This window comes from Mus caroli, unplaced genomic scaffold (assembly GCF_978045245.1).
Source record: "Mus caroli unplaced genomic scaffold, Mus_caroli_1 scaffold_2, whole genome shotgun sequence".
NCBI classification, from domain to species: Eukaryota; Metazoa; Chordata; class Mammalia; order Rodentia; family Muridae; genus Mus; species Mus caroli.
This window is the reverse complement of record NW_028227257.1, coordinates 34,201,267-34,219,122: the sequence shown is the minus strand read 5'-3', so window position 1 is coordinate 34,219,122 and position 17,856 is coordinate 34,201,267. Positions and strand designations below refer to the sequence as shown.

General features: G+C 43.5%; 1 protein-coding gene across 2 annotated transcripts in view; it reads left to right on the top strand.

The window, feature by feature from the left end:
- Positions 1-17,856, top strand: part of Rin2 (Ras and Rab interactor 2) — a 206,771-nt gene that overhangs the window by 19,732 nt on the left and 169,183 nt on the right. For both annotated transcript variants that reach the window (XM_085833612.1, XM_029472237.2), the window contains exon 2: positions 14,443-14,566. The gene's annotated coding sequence lies outside the window, so the exon portion shown is untranslated. The remainder of the gene's footprint in view (positions 1-14,442; positions 14,567-17,856) is intronic.

The window sequence follows — 17,856 nt, the reverse complement described above, 5'->3', positions numbered from 1 at the left end:
TTCTGTAGCCTTCGATTTTTATTCCAGAAAAAAAAAAAAAAAAGATGTCTTCAAGGGCATTCCACGTGTGAGACAGGACTGTTCTCTGTCTTGGCAATGACTGGTGAAATTAAAGAATTTTGGCTTTCAGTATGCTTTAGTGGTCAGAAAGGATTTTAAACAATTCTGTACACATACACACGAGTGTGCGTTATTATAAAAAGTTACTTATTTAGAACCTTATATATATTATTGTACAGTTGACTCTCCATACTGGCCGGTTTTACTTGGATCTAATAATTTGAATAACTTTGGATAGGAAATATTTGATATTAAGAGACATGGCTCAGTGGTTATGAGAATTGACTGCTCTCACAGAGGGCCAGAGTTTGACTTCCAGTACCCGCCTGGCCAGTTCACAACCATCTGTAACTCCAGTTCCAGGAGACCTGACACCCTCTTTTGGTTTCTGAGGGTCTTGCACAGACATAAATGCAGTCAAAACACCCAGGCACATAAAATAATTAAAAATGCATTAAAAAAGAAAAAGAGGTCTTTATTGAATGTGCATGGAGTTCTGATTTTCCCATAAGCAGCACAGCATAGTAACTGGTCATGTAGTGTTGTATTGTGTCAGTTCTAAATCCTCTAAAGGTGATGTCAGTTGCACAGGAGAATGCATGGATTATATGGAGGGCAACATTTATGTAAGAGTTTTGGCAATGTGAGTTTTGGTAACTTGTAGGGCCCTGGGACCTGCCTAAGGCTCCTAAGGATGCCAAACTAAGAAATACTTGTATGGTGTTGAGCAAATAGGCTTGGGGGAATGATATTCTTAAATGCATTAAATGGCATTTTTATTTTTTAGCGTATAAAACTCTGAGTTGGAGTAGAAGTATGGCCTTTGTCACCTTGATCTAGAAAGAGAGCAAGTATTGTAATCATTTATATAGCCCCCCCTCAGGATTGTGAAGAAACAGAATTCTACAAACTTCAGATCCCCTGTTTGAGTCCAGCTAGGAGCCCAGGTGAGACCTGGCAGGCTGAGAAGCCTGTGGGAGCATTGAGTGGAGGACACGAGTGTGCAGAGGCTGGGCAAGACAGCACAGGCTACATCAACTGTCGAAGACCAGTGTCATCCTGAGGAAGGGGACTCTGGGAGAGATCGAGGGTGCTAGGAACACTTGCCTCTGGTGACTTTGTGATGTTGAGAAAGTCAACAAAAGAGATAAAATGGAGGATCCTGAAGAAAGCAAAGGGCATCCCAACAGAGGGCAGACGACCCTGAGAGCAGACCCAACTGATAAAGAAATGACACCATTTTAACACTAGAGGGCGTGCTTGAATCAGGAAACCCAGTCAGCCACCCAGGCGTGCTGCCCTTGCTTGCACCGGATCTAATGGTCAGAAAAGAAATGTGGTGCCAACCCAGGAAGCAGAAGTGTACTAAGCAGAGCTACAGCCTGAAGAAAATAGAGTTTGAAAGTCAAAGCATTTCCCATCATAAATGTTCTTATCATCTCTTAGGTGTAAACACACATACACACACACACACACACACACACACACACAAAATACCAATCTTTTTTTTCCCCAAGGGAGGCTACAGAGATAACTCTGTGGTTAAATTCTCTTTCAGAGGATCCAGGTTTGATTCCCAGCACCCAGGGAGCAGTTCACAACCATCTGTAATTCCAGTTCCAGGGCGTGTAAGGTCCTCTTCTGTCCTCCCCAAGTGTCCAGCATGCAAGTGCTGCACAGACATACATGCAGGCAAAACACTCAGACACATAAAATGGTGATAATAATAATGAATTTAGAAAGGAAAAATGAGAGTGGATTTATAGTCCTCTTGCATGTGGGACTTTGCAGTCGTTGTTAACCTTGGGCTGTGGGGCAGAGAGTATTTTTCCAATAGAGTTGAACAGCAGCAACCATCCAGCCTATGTGTTCTCCTGGCCACTGGCCCATCAAGATGAAAAGTCTTATCTATTGCCTCTCAAGCCCATGGGGCTTTGTGTCTACTTGTACCTGCTAGGATGGAAGAGGAATTTTGCCACATTTCTTCTGAGGATAAATTGAAAAGGAAAAGATCCAGTGATGTCCCTTCCGCTTCATGGGTCATTCTTCTTGCATCTGTGAGCTGCATCCTCTAAGCAGTTAGGTTGTTCCGAGGCCACCATGCTATGAGGAAGCCAACCTTAGCCAGAGAGGCCAATGACAAAGTCCGAGCTACATGGAGAAGTGACCTACTGCTTGCCAGCTGCCAGACCAGACCGTGCTTCCTCTCACCCCCCAACCCCACATTCTAACTCCAGCTACCATCTGGCCACGGCCTCATCCGACACTCTCAGCCAGAACTGCTCTGCCAAATTCTTCTGGAATTCCAGACCCTGAGAAACCATGGCAATAAGGAAATGAGTATTGTTTTAAGCCACCGAGTCTTGTGGTCTTATTACACAACAATGGATAATTAGGATGAACAAATCCTTAAGGAATAACAACGAGTTCCAGAGAAAAACAGCAGCTTTACTTAAAAACCTTTTATGTTCGTTTTTTTTTGTTTTGAACAGTTCTCAAAGAAGCTGACAGTACAGAACATGTCGTTTTTGGAGAAGAATTATGTCCTTCTTTGACTTGGCTTATAAACTAACCTTTCCCCTGAAGAAGAATTGAGATATTTTTAGATGACTTCCTTTTCCTTTTGTCTTTCTGTTTTGTAGCTGGGAAGGTTTAACTCTCCATGGCTTTTGGCAAAAGCTGTGGGACAGATTGTTAGAACCATTTACTATGTCCATGCCTGAGACAAAGTTGAAAGGATGCAGGAATCTGTAGTACATTGTACAGAGGTATGACTGATTGGTTTCTTCCAGACTGGATGTGAGATTTACTACTGAACAAAATTTGGTAGGGTATAGGTGAGCATAGTAGAAGCCCTTGGTTATGCAGGGCCCACCACTTCTCCAAGAGACTGCAGTTGAGGACATCTTTGACTCCATAGCTTGCTGGAACAAACCACTTCTCAGCTGCCTCGTCTTCAAATTCATCTACATTAAACTTAGTGAAGCCCTGCCTCTTTGAGATGTAGATCTTCCAGCAGCTAGGGAAATGGAACTTGGTTCTAGGCGGGTCCTTAATCATATGTTCTTTAGAATGCAGCTTGGTGCAGATGGATATGATGACCCAGCAGATGTGAACCCTGGCCACTGTGCCTTGGGGCTTCTCAGAGGCATGCATACCTGTCTGGAGCCTAGAGTCGGGACAGCGTTGAGATTAGACACAAGAATAGCTGCCAGGAAATTGTCTCAAAGGTCCCTTAGGAAAACAAACTGTGTAAATACGCATGTGGGCAGTGCTGGCAAGTTTTGCTGCCAACTTTAGATGCAACCAGTGTGCTAATCCCAAGGAAACACTTCCCTGAGCAAGTTGCCTCTGAGGCTCAGTGAACCCCTTCAAGTTAGGCATCTTCACAGGATGGAGCCTCCGATGGGTAGAGCTTTGCCCTCCGGACTCCTTTTGTCTCAGGACAGTGCGGGGGGGGGGGGGGGGTTCTGTGGCATTCATTGCTTTAATAATCTCACTCGCTCTCTCAGCGCCATCTGAATGCCCTCTTGGCTTCAACTTACTTCTGTTAAATAAATTAGTGTGTAACTTTTAAATTCCATTTCACTCTTGTTCTAAGGACGCAGGCATAATTAAAGCAGCTTCTTGATCGAAATATTATGTAAATGACCCCTATTCCCGGTCCTGGTGGGATCCCTGCTTGCCACTCAACGTTGGTTTTACCTTACCAATGACTGACGCCTGCTATGAAGCTAGATAATTACAACTAGTTGATTTCCTCATACCAACACCTGTACCTTCAGACATCTTCCCTGGGGTTTCAGCGACCTGCTCTCTGAAAATGTCTTTGTCACCTTTTGTCTATTGCTCCAATCTGTTTTCTCCTGCGGGGTCACGAGAGTGACAGGACATTTGACCTAAGTTGTCATGTCCTCATTCACATCATTCTGCCTGTAGCATCCTCTGGTGCTGAGGTCCAGTCTACACTTTTATCTTTGATGAGAAAGAAATCTCTTCCATCTTAAGTGCTGGCACAGGATTCCTCACCTCGAGTCTCAAATTGCCCCTCCTCCAATTTCAATCTCTTGGTCCCAGGCAAGCCTCTTCAAGTTACAGACCAAGAATAATTCCATTTCAATGAGAAAGGAACCTTTTTTTTTTCTTTTTTCAAACAAACCATTTCAGTAGCCATCAAACCTGTTTTTCTAAATATGACCACATCTTTTGTTTCTGTACACTTTTGGATAGTTCAGGTTTATCATAGTCTTATTAAGAGCGGCACCCAAAATTTCTGAGCAGAATGTCAGGGAGTGGCCTGGATTCTCTAGACCTTTGGCTTCCTCATTGTTAATGTCCCATTTTCTGGATACAGTGTTATCAATAGATTGTGATTCCACAGTCATCGATTGGGTGCCTCAGTCTAGATCTTCCATGGAGCCACGGTCGGCTCATTCAAAAACGAAATGGTTGCCCATACTGACACCAGTCCCTCCAGACTGAATGAGGCCAGTAGGTCAGTAGGTCAGAGTGCCGGTATCTCATATCTAGATCCCAGGCCTTATGACCGAGGAAGGGTTGGATAGTTTTCTTTTCTCCCTTCATTATCTATTTGAGGATATGAGTTTTAGGGTAGAGAATTTTTTATTCTGGCAGAATTACCCATTTGTTTCCAGTAATTTTTCAACCAATGTTGGGCTTTTCAAGTTTAACTCACCTTTCCCCAAATGTAATAAATCATCCCCTTGCCTCACACGTCCTCCTGATAACCACATCTGTCCCCTTCTCCTTGGGTCTGGAGCAGTTGGGTATCGCTTCCATTCTCTAGGTTGAGTCAGTAGGTTCAGGCCCCTGTCACGTGACCTAAGTATTTCTTCTGCCTCTAGTGCCCTATCTGTATCAGATTGTCAGTAATCGGTGTAGATGTGCAGTCATTTGCCCAGCCCCCATCTGGCTTATCTTTCCATGATAATCCCCAGGTTCCTGGAGCTGACTGGCAGCAGACAGTTCTTTTGTTTTTCTTTCCAGCCACATCCTCTCTTAGCCAACCTGTTCTGACTATGTGAAAATGTCTTTCCCCACCATACCCCAGCCAAAACAGCACCCATCTTTTGCGTCCCTGGGAAATGGCCCATGTCTAAAACAGAACTCCATTTGTGTACTTGTAGTGTCCAGCATAGAGTCTGAACAGAGACAACAAGTACTGGTTAAACTGAGCAAACAAAGAAATTTCTTATTCTATTTCTTTACTTATAAAGATGAAATTAGAAATGATTGAAAAATCCCTAAGAATCAGGTGTACTGACACATGTCTTTAATTCCAGTACTTGGGATCCAGGGGCAGGCGGATCTCTGTGAGTTCAAGATCAATGTGGTCTGCATAGTGAGTTCCAGGACATCCAGAGCTACATAGTGAGTGAGACCCTGTCTCAAAACAAAACCAAAACAAAACAAAACAAAAAACCAACAACAACAACAAAAAACCTGATCATTCTTGAGTATATTGATACAAAATTCAATTCTCAAAGAAAATAAGAGATAGTTTATTCAGGAGTCAACATGAATGGCTGTGTTCCAGAAATGCAGATTTAAGTTAACCCAAATGTCATGTTCCAACATGGGAAAAGTTTTATGAAGGTTTTATAGCAAGAGAGAAAAAAAAAATCATAAACCAAGATATATTTAAAAATGTATTGGTAGAGGGGTTGGAGAGATTGCTCGGAGGTCAGTAGTACTCAGTGTTCTTGCAGGGGCTCTGGGTCGGATTTTTAGCATCCACATGGCAATTTAGTACCACCATCTTTAACTCCAAGTCCAGAAGATCTGACACCCTATTCTGGCCTCCATGGGCACTGCCTACATATGGCACACAAATACATATCCACGAGAGACACTCATTATATAAAATAAAAATACATAAATCTAAAAAATAAAATAAAATTTGCAGAACTAGATGTGGTGGCTCAGACCTTTAATCTCACTACTCAGGAGGCAGAGGCAGGCAGATCTCTGTGAGCTCCATACACAGTGAGACCATATCTTTGAAAACTGGTAGGAACAGAAGGGTTATAACAGCAGAAAAGAGGGAGAATCTACTTATAGGCCCCAGTTGCTATCTGACGGCATTTGTAAGCCTTCAGGTCTGTGGAAGCTAGGGATCTGCTTCTATATTCCAAAAGGCTTTTAGATCAAACACAGAAGTGAACAGCAAGTGACTCTTTGGAATGGATCACCAGGTTTCTTTATCCTGTTATATTGTGTCCATTTCAGACAATAGATAAGAGATACAAAGTTTTCCAATGTTGCCAGAAATGTTCCTTTTCAGAATTATCCAGAACTATTATCTTCGTTCCTTCTGTAACATTGAAAAGGAACCGTGCATTTCCTCCTTTCCTTCCTCGGCCACTTTCTTCTAGAGATATGGCCAGAGAAGGTGACAGGGTCAAGCTGACAGTGCGAGGAGGAAGAGGAAGCCCCCGAGGAAAGGCCTTCTGAGTAGGAGCTGCTGGGATGTTTTCTATAATAACATGCGTGCTTGATGTCGCCTTATGTTTATGCCCCATCTATGGGCAGCTAACCCAATCCCAAGCTTAATAGACAATTTTACAGTCTAGTTTTACAAGGTGTGTACAGGGCCAGAAAAATGGCTGGATGGATAAAGTGACTTGCTACAAAGCCATGGGCCCACTTGGTGCAAGGAGAGTTGTGCTCAGACCTCCACATGTTCCCATTCTGTTCCCTCACCCACAATGGCGTGATTGCTGAGCTCAGGACCAATGGTCTGAGAGGAAGAGTGAGTCTGGAAAGGCCAGGGGTAATGAGCCCTCAGGCAGTGGGGGAGACAGGCTTCAGTGAGAGGACTCCTTTAATTTGGGGGAACAAAGGCTATTTAAACCTTTTGGGATTGCATGGGGGGCCTTAGGGAGCCAGGGCCAGGGTGCTGGGAATGCTTCATTTGCATAAGAAGAAAATCTGGGTGTTGCTAGACATGACTTTACAGAGGAAAGGAAGTTTAGCCTGGTTGCTGCTGTGCCTGCAGCCTCCTCTGGTGTGAGCAAAGGTTGGGGTTGCAGGACATGCAGGCCTGGGACAGGGGAAGGAGTGGTCCCATTCCTACCATTCTTGAGACAAAATTTCTGAGATTGGACATGGCCTGACTATACTCCTACTCCAGACCAGCTCCTCCTGGCTCCACAGTTCCATGGCCCTACACACACGCCTCTACTTGTGTATATACACACAACCAACCAACAAGCAAATATTTACAAAATTAAAATATGAAAGGCTAGAGAGATCCAAGCATGGTGGCACTCACACACTCTCTCTCTCTCTCTCTCTCTCTCTCTCTCTTTCTCACACACACACACACACACACACACACACACACACAATCTGTCACAAGTTTGAGATACATGAGATGTTCAGGTCAGCCAGGGCAATCTTGTTGAGACTGTCTCAACAAACAAAACAAAACAAAGAGAACATTCAAGTATGTAAAATGTTTTAGAATATTTTACATTAATCAAATAATGGCAGAAAGCTTAGAGTATAACTCCGTGAAATTTAAGCAAGGGTAGACTCCATCATGATCATCAGAGGAATCACGTGGGTGAGACAAACTTCACAGAATAATCATCATGTGAGTAATACATGCCAAGGAAGGTACTTAACCTAAGCTCTGGGTATGCAGGGCAGCAGAGGTTCACAGAGTGAGGAGGCGTGGATGGGATTAGGGAAAAACAGATGAGAACAGTGACGGTCCCTATAGGAGACAAGGGTGGGGACCAAGGTGACTGATTTTACAGAGGACATCAGGGCTTTGCTGGCAACCAGCTCCTGGCATTGCTCAGGTCTCACATCTTCCAGCTACGGTACAATGACATGAGACCACAAGTTCCTAGACTGCAGGTTGGTTTGAGAAAGAAAAAGATTCAACATTGTTCCCATTCATCACTTAATAAAGGGTCTTAAAGGATAAATAGATGGTAAAAGAAGGTGGCAGCAAAGGGTAAGGTGTTAGGGACCAGATAGCATCCCTCTGTGTGTGTGCCAGAATGTGTTCAGAATAGACCATTGTGGATATGGCGTGTGTATTCAGGAAATAGCATTGGGTAAGTGTTTTTGAGGGAATTTCTGCATGTGTGTGCGTGTTCAGAAGATAACATAGAGGGGTGTGTGTGTGTGTGTGTGTGTGTGTGTGTGTGTGTGTGTGTGTTAAAAATGTAGCAAATACCCCAGCCCAGCCAAAGGAGACTAAGGTCCAGAAAAGCTTTGAGGATAACGACAGAGCAGCCATGACACTGTCCAATAGAAATGCAGTGTGAAGAACATATGCACATTTATACTTTTTGTTAAATCACATGTTAAAAAGTTAAACACAGTTAATTTGATAAAATACTTAATACTAAATTTCCAGGTATTTCAACCTGATAAATATGAACATGTGTTATTGAGGTAATTCATGGTTTGATTTGTTTCTTTTTAACTCCAAAATATGTATAGTCTGTATTTGCTGTATATGTCTATTTGGACAGCAAAAGTTCAAGTGACAAAAGCCACCTAGGACTGTTGTACAACCCAGACACAGAGGATTCTAACTCTGGCAGTAGTCACTTAGTTTTTCTCTGAATATTATGTTTCCTCTAATCTTTGACTAGGGATTAAACGGTGCTGTGGTATGGATTGTGAGTGTCCCAAGGGCCTCAAGTTAAGGTTTGTCCCCACAGGGTGATATGTTTAGAGGCAATAGACTCTGTAGGAAGTGGGGCCTCCTGAGAGGTCCTTAGGTCACTGCTGGTGTGTCCTTAAGGAGGTGAGGGACCTGGCCCCCCACCCCCATCTTTATGTTCTCCACAGTGAGGACTATGGTTTGGCTCTGCTGGGTGGATCCCCAAAGCTTAAGGAGCTGCTTCAGCACAGGGTGAAAGCCACAGGCCACCTGATTGTGGACGGAAGCCTCCAGAACTGTGAGCCAAGACTTTCTAAAGTTATTTGTTTGGGGTGTTTTTTATAGTAACAGAAAACTTTCCCAAGGGGGGCTCACCCTCTCTAAGAAAAAGGGGAGGGACCAATGGGGGGAAGGATTTGTAAGGGTGGGACTGGGGGTGGGGGGGACTGTGATCGAATGAATTGAAAATAAATGAAAGAATAAAAAACTAAAGGCACTGCCGCTCCTCCAGAGGACTCAGGGGTGCTTTCCAGCCCTCTCACTGCGGCTCCCAACCATCTAACTTCACTTCTAAGGAATCCAGTACATGGAAGCAAAATACTCATTTATATGAAATAAAAATAAAGGTTAAATTAAAAAAGAGTGAAAACTAAGACAGTTGGTAGGACCTTTTCTAATACAATTAATTTAAACAGACAAAAAAACCAACAAACAAAACCAGAAAATGAAAAGACAGGGTGGTTAGGAGGGGTGTAAGAGGCTTAATTCTAAGAAGAAAAGGCTCCAAAGATGTTGGGAGCTCATGAAACAGCCTTTAACCCTTTCTGATGCTTAGAAATCTTGTGGCAAAACAACAGCAACAAACAAACAAACAAACAACCTGTTTTACTTAGTGCAATTCCACACTTCTTAGTTAAGTGTATGGAACAATGTTGTGACCCTTGTTAAATTCAGGAGTCCTGATTTTGTAGGAAAATCTGTGGGGAAGGCTAAGCAAGCTAGATTTGCATCCCAAATCATGGTTGCTATGGAATTTCTAGGAAGTGCATACACAGAATTACGAGTGAATAGATTCTTAAACTAAGCCAGTGCAAAAATGTGGCCTACACATGCAGATGCCATGGGCAGTGTTTGGTACCAACAGAAACTTGGCGACATAAGATAGAATGGACTTATCTAACTTTACTTTTGTAGGGACGTATTAGGGAAACCAGTTATTTAATCCATTACCTGATGCTGTCACAGAATATACTAGCTGGATAATTTATATGAAATGGAGGTTTATTAACTCGTGCTTCTAGGGGCCGAGATGTCCAGGAGTCAGAGGCTAGCCTAGCATCTGGTTGGTGTCTGCTGGAACTCTTTTTACTTCATTGTAACCTGATAGATGGCATCCATGAGTTGAGCAGTTGTGGTAGAGAGATCTCGCCTGTATAAACAAAGCCACTCTGCCTGAAAATCCACTAAGCCATGAATGGAGCATCTCAGGACACAGTCAGAGTCCAGAGGCCCCACCTCTGAGCACTGGTTTTAGGAAGTAAGTGTCCTATATTGGCTTTCAGGAGCACCTTCAAACCACACCAGCAACAGACCTAAGGCCCTCGCTGATGGCATCCAGAGTCAGTAAGTATGAGATGTGATAAAAAGAATTGTTAGACGCCTTCTCTAGAGCAACTTTTCAAAAACCACTGATCCTGCCGTTTGCCTGTGAAAACATTCAGCCAGCTTAATCACGCTCAGTAACAGTGAACGATGGGCCATAACTTTTAGGTGACTTTGTCAGAATACGTGAGGAAATTAACAACCACCTCGATTTCCAGAGTAACTATGTCTGCATTGAAAAATCAAACCTAGTTGGTTATCCTGGCCTCTTTAACTTGCTTTTACCTGGAGGATGTTGTTGTCTTGTGGTCCTGGAAACTGAATCCAAGGCCACTCACATACTAGGCAAGGGCTGAACTCTGAACTAATCCCCAGCTCTCCTTTTCCTTCCTACTTTGAGACAGGGTTATTACTAAGTTGCCCAGGCTAGTTTTCTTTTTGTTTTTTCTTGTAGCCCAGGCTACCCTTGAACTCAAGATCTTGCTTTAACAACCCTAAGTGGCTGGGATTACAGACCTGTGTCACTAGATCTGGCTACCTTGGGCATTTTTATTTCTAAAATTTTTTATAAGTAAGTAGAGGGGTTTTTGTTGTTGTTGTTTTGTTGTTGTTGTTGTTGTTCTTAATAAGAATCATAATTCAGCCAGACAGTGATGGCACGCGCCTTTAATCCCAGCACTTGGGAGACAGAGGCAGGCAAATTTCTGAGTTTGAGGCCAGCCTGGTCTACAGAGTGAGTTCCAGGACAGCCAGGGGATACACAGAGAAACCCAGTCTCCAAAAAAACAAACAAACAGAGAAGAATCCTAACTCAGAATTTCTCACAGTGCACAGTACCTGACACTTACTCACCGTTTATTTAACAAGTAGTTGTGATGAGGAAAACCTTTCTAATCCCACAAACTTGGCTTTCCTCCATACAGAAATTAAATTAAAAATTAAAATAACTTAAAACCCTGGGGGTTAATAGTCATTAGACAATAGCAAGTGTGTTTAGGAACCCATGTAAGTTGGGCAGAAGTTTGTGTTCCTTTTGGGAACACAGTTTTGTTCAAGTTCACTAACAAATTACAACAGCTACCCTTCACTGAGGAACTGCTGGGACACGTTCCCACGTTGTTCCTGCTGCTTACCCCTGCCTGGAAGGAGCTGTAGGCAGCCTGTGTCTCTCTTTAATGCATAGTTCTGTTCTCCAAAGGACTAGTGTTTTGTATTTCCATATAAAATTTTACAGCCTGTCATGTCATACCTCTTCAGTGTAAATTCAGTTCGGTTCATGTCTATGTTACATGCTTTAGTTCCGGCTTCCTAAATCATTGTGTTCTGCAACGTCAGGTGCCTTTTGAAGCTGCTTAGTAAACTTTACCTGATAGGTAATCCTTCCCACTCCCTGCCTTGGGCCTTCTTCTGGATGGTGTTTATTTGTGTAAACTGGGTCATGTTGAGCCATATTTAATTCTCTGTTATGCCCATGTGGTCAAGACGTCAGAAGCCTGAAACTACAGACTCTGTTGAAAGGGCTCCGTGATAGACTGTAGTGAACTATTAGACATCCCAGTGACAGCCAGCCTCCCTCTTCTCTAAGAACCATGTGCACCTTTTGTCACCTCCCCTAGAATGCTATTTTGTTAAATCCAAATGGCAAATGAGTGCCCAAATTCTAAAACTCAGTCAAAAGTCCTGATGACAAGACTGGCCTCATGCTCCATACTGCTGTCCTCAGACAGGGGATGACATAAAGCCAGGGCCCTGAACAGCACACAGTCAGACAGCATCAGTAATCAATGTGAGTCCCAGGTGTGAGGCTCTACAGCAGAGCCATTTAAGGAGAATGGGTTTTCACACAGAGGAGCTGCATGAAAATATGGATGTGAAATCCAGTTGGTGGAAAACACTTAATGAGCCCAGGCAAGATGGGAAGTACACGTGAGCTCAGCTTTGCTTGTTTGGCAAAAGAAGTATTTAATGGCACATAATGAAGATGTTCAAATGGGCAGCCACAGCAAGAGCTTATTTTCAGATTCACGTAGCAACCTTTTGGAGTTTGTGATGTAAGTTGGCTCGTTTGTTGTTTTGTTTGGTTTGATTGTTTTGGCTTTTCCAGAAAGGATTTCACTAAGTAGCTTTGGATCACCTGGAATATGCTCTGTAGAGCAGGCTGGACTTGAACTCAGACAGGATCTGCCTGCCTCTGTCTCCCAAGTACTGGAATTAAAGGTGTGAGCCACCACCACCCCCAGCTGATTTTTTTGTTTTTTTTTTTTTATTAAATTCAAAATGTGTGTGTGTGTGCATGTATGTGTCTGTGTGTATGTGTGTGTCTCTGTGTGTGTGTATGTGTGTGCCCGCACACATGCTTACATGTGTACATGGCATGCATGCATGCATTTAAGTGCAGTGCAGAAGAGGGTGTTGGATCTGCTGGAACTGGAGCTATAGGCCGTTGTGACCTGCTCGAAAGGGTGCTGGGATCTGAACTCAGGCCCCCTGCAAGTCGCCTTGACCACTTTCTCTCTAGCCCCTAAAGTAAAATTTTATTTCAAGGGTAATCTTTAATAACTTATTGAAGTATATTCTGGAGGCTGAGAAGATGAGCCAGTGTAGTGGTGTAGACTTGTTCTAAGTAACGATGGAGAGAGGAGACAGACCCCAGGGCTCACTGAACAGCCAGTCTACCTGAACCAACCAGTTCCAGGTCCAGTGAAAAAACCTGTTTCAGAAAGTAAGGTTGAGATTGATAGAGGAGGATGCCAAGGCCACCCTTTAGCCTCCACAAGCCTGTGTAGAGGTGAGCACACCTGTATGTGCACATGTGCATTCACACACATGATGACATTCTGGGGTAAAGCACTGTTATTAAGTGTGGGTCATGACCGCCCCTCCTTCAGTGATTGTGACTGGAAAATGGGTGAAGATGCACATTGACCATACTTTTCAATAAAAGTGAAGGGGTAGGGAAGAAGTACTTCATAGAGTTTGTTTCTGTCTTGCGCATGTGGGTATGGGTATAAGCTGTGATGGAAAATACGTTACTGCTGTGGGTGAAAGTCAAGTGGGTTTGAAGTGCATTAATCACAGAACCTCAGTCTCCACTGGATGAGGGCATGGTATTAACAGCCTTGAAGGCAGGGCTGCTCTGGAGTCCGAGTATAGGTTCTGCCCTAATGCATTCTAGGTCTGACCGTGTATAGGTTCTGCCTTAATGCATTCTGGGTCTGACTGCGTATAGGTTCTGCCCTAAAGAATTCTGGGTCTGATCCGGCTGCGTTATTCCCACACCTAAAAGTTGAATCTTCTAAAGTAACTGGACAGGGCTAGTGAGGATATTTCAGGCCAGATGTAAGGGGTTGGGAGGGGTGCTTACATGGAGGGAAGGGGAAGTCTGAGGTCAGTTATAGAGTCTGTTGGAGAAGGGAGACAGAGAAATGGCATGAAAGTGTGAAGGAGAAAGACAACTGCAGCAAGTCATTGTAAGGACATGACAAGCAAGGGGAGTGGACCTATAACTAGCATCTAGTTAGAAAAGTGATACTTGAGTGTGAATTATTTAATACTGGAATACATAAAACGAGTGAGAAAAGATCTGAATAAAAACTGTCCATCTGTGCTGGGATACAGGTATTAGTGTGATGGTAAAAGGGACTCTTAGCTGTGAGCTTGTGTTTTGTTTTCCTTCATGGGCCGTGATGTATTTATGTACTAAGGTAATTGACAGGAACAGTTGACAATGACCTGTGGCAGCATGAGAATCCATTCCAGAAGCCCAGAGTGGATGATCAAAGCCCTCTCAAGAGGAGCTGATGGTGCTGCAAAGAGAAAAGAAGAAAACTTGCCACTTAATTGATAGTGACAACAGGATGTCGGGGATCCATCCTTTGTGTTAGGAAGACTGTTTGGAGTCTTTAAATTCCCAACAGCAGCTGGGAATGTGGAGGGCATTGCTGGTTCAGAAGACCCCTCCCCCATTTCCTGGTCCAGAGGTAGGCCTGGGGTCAACATGGGCAAGGAAACCATCCTGTGCTCACACCTGTCAGTGTCCTTCCAGGGCAGGCAGGGAACAAGTCACCTGTGTGGTTGCTCATGGTGCTTTTAACTGTATCCAAATCCTAAACAGTGAATTCTGTGTGTTGCAGATGGAGACCTGAGACAGAAACTTCTGAACTTCCATAGGGAAAGATCAAATGTGTGAACCTTCAGAGCCCTGCAGCAGACAGGCCCGAGCTGAAGAGAGAGGAGAGAAAGATGCTGGCCTGACAGGTAGGTAAAAATGAGATGATGAAACCCAGGACTCATCAACCCAGGGAGGTAGTTCATTTCCAGCCCTGTCATTGAAGTTGGGATTTTATTCTCTGCTAGCTTTGGAAGGTTGCCATGGAAACTGATGCCCTTCATGATGTAGCAGGATCAGAGCCACCCAAGAGTCAGGACATTTTAGGAACCCCAAGAACATAAAGTAGAACCAGAAACTTTGCAGGGAGCATTGACCTCACGTCACTCAGGCACAGCCTTAGTAGGTTAACTGGTTTAATCTTCACAAGAGCCGAATGGGGCAGGCATTGCTATTGGCAGCAGAATAGAAAGAGCACAGAGTTAGTCCAGTGCCTTCACCAACAGAAACCATGTCACTTTTCAGGTTCCCTGCTCCCATTTTTTTCTTTCCGTCTGGTTTCGGTTTTTTTGTTTTGTTTGTTGTTGTTATTTTGCTTTTTTTTTTTAAGCAGTACATATATACATTTCTATCCTTCAGGAAGTAAGCCTAGAAGAATATCAGTTCAGATCACTGCGACAGAACAACAAATGGTCAAAGTGGAATTATTGTTTTTCCAAAATCTTGCTACTCCTCCATCAACGACAGGGTCTACTACTTTCCTTCAGCTTGAATCTGGGCAGGACTTAGTAGCTGAACTGACACACATCGCAAGCAACTTTAAAGCAAAAGGGACCTGGCTTTTGCCTGGCTTACTAATTATCTTGGGACTTGGTTCTTAGGACATGTGGTCTTCTGGCCACCATGTTGTAGGGGAAACTATGTGGTCCTGGTTCTAAGTGACAGCCCACCGGTTCGTGAGTGAGGCTCTGTGAGGCTGGCCCAGCCTCCAGGTTGCCTCCTCAGAGTCCCTCTAGTAAGATGAAGACAAGCTGTGGTTGATGAACCAGTCCTGCTGAGCCCTGCCCTTTGCGACAGATTGTGAGCAAAGTAAGCACATTTGGTGCTATTCATTTAACTCGCAGCCACACCGTTTAAGGTAGTTATCGTGACGTTCGTTTACGATAAAGCCAAGATGACATGAAATTCAGTGATGGGTGCAAAGCCGCATGGCTAGCTAATGAGTTGCTTGTATTGACCTAAGATTTCCTATTTTCCCGATTGCTACTCCTCACTATGGACCCTAGTTAGACGCCCTCTGTCCTGGCCTAAACATAGAGTCCTCCATGTGCTGGATCTTCTGGTATCTGCTCATGTCTTCTGGTATGCATGTGCCTTTTGTCTATCATACAGAATAACTGTTATATGACACATTGAAGTCAAGGCCTATGCTAGAAGGAAAGAGAGAAAGCACCTGAGACAAACCCTTCCATGACTTTCAGGAGGTCAAGCATGGGATAAAAATATTGATCAATGTGTCATATGACAGTTCTCTTTTCCCTTTATGTGGGTTCCGGGAGCTCAGGCTCTCAAGCTTGGTGGCAAGCGCTTTTACCTACTGAGGCATCTTGCTGGCCCCACAGTAACATCTTAAACATCAGGCAACTGAATTGCACAGTTCCACAGAAGTGCTGGGGCCCCACTGACAGAGACAAGGAAGAGAGAGCCCCTGGCATAGGGGTGTTTTTATAGTCACAGAAGTAAAGCAAAGAAAATATTTGGCTGCAATTATAAAGTGGCTGTATTTGGTTTCTCCCATTGGAAATAGAAGAAACTAGATGGTCCACTTATGCTTGCAAATTAAACAAAGCTTAGGTCGCTTCTAAGGACCAACTGATTTGGTCTGCTCAGGGGTATCTCAGCTCCTGCCTCCATCTTAATTAGCTTTTTAAAAGTGAAACTGCCTTTCTTGCTTCCTTGGTCTTTCCTGTTAGATAAAACATCTTTGTTCTGAACTTGTATAAATAAATATCTCCAATAAAGTGTAGCTGTAAAGCAAACAATAACAGGAATTTCCACATGGCATCCTTGTTTCATTAGATTGTTAAAATAGTGGCAAACGTTTTTAAAGGAGGAAGAGCAAATATCTACCGCAGAAGACACTGAGGTGTGCTGTGGCTAATATATCAGCTACTTTCCCTGTTACTATGATGAAGCAGCTGATGAAGTGACTTAAGAAAGGAAAGGCTTATATGAGCTCTTGTTTGAAGATACAGATCACTGTGGCGACAGAGTCATAAAGCAAAGAGAAGTGACTGCTAGTGTCCTGCCTCTTTCATTCAACATGAGACCTGAGCCCATGCTGTGACACCACCTGTATTCAGTGTGCAACTTCCTTCCTCAACCAAGCTCTTTTGAAAGCATTCTCATAGACACAAGACGTATGCTTCCTAGGTAATTCTAAATCCTTTTAAGTAGGAGTCAAGATTAATGTCCACTGTTAGTCATCACCAAAACTCACGGGGCTGGACCTCCAGTGTAAGAGGATTAATTATTAGTGAGACCATCAAGAGCTGTTAGATAGCTTGGACAGAGGTTTCATAAATGGATTAATGCTTTCCTTGCTGGGCTGAGTTCTCACTGCTATGGGACTGGTCTTGTTGGACTGAGTTCTCATTCCTATGGGACCCAAATGGCCACAAGGGTGGGGTCCTATGATACAAGCCTAGCACACTTACTTTCTCACATCATGCATGCTTCTTTCCATATGCACCTGTTTGCCTCACTACCATGAGGCCTTCAGCAGAAGCCCAGGCTATATTCTGCTCCATCATAGGTATTCTGTTAGCATCAGAAAGGGGGCTGGGAATTATGCAAATGATAAATGCGTCGTTTCAGTTGGCTTTGGGAATTCCGATGGGAATTGCGGTACTGTGGTTTTTTACCTCTTATGTGAATGTGTGTGCATATGCGTCACTACAGCTCTCCGCGAACTAAGAATAAACCTTGCCTTTACGTTGTTCAGAATAGACAATGCTTATCTCTATACTTAGAATCTATAGGAACCCAGAAGTAATGGAGGTGACTGAAAAATCAGAATATGGGAGTTATTTACATTACAAAACATGGAAAAATTGGTCTAAAATTTTAGTTAACTTTAATTATTTAATTGTATTTTGCATTAGCTAGACTATTAATTAATTTATCTTGCTGCTTAACAACCTACCCCAAATTCTGGAGAGATGGCTCACCAATTAAGATCACTGACTGACTACTCTTCCAGAAGACTGAAGTTCAGTTTCCAATCCCCACATTGCAGCTAACAACCATCTTTAACTCCACTCCTGGGCATCTGGTGCTCCCTTCTGGGCACTGTACACACATGGTACATGGTCATACATGCAGGCAAAATACAAATAAAAATCCCCTACTCCTACACTTAGGAAAGATTGAATATCTC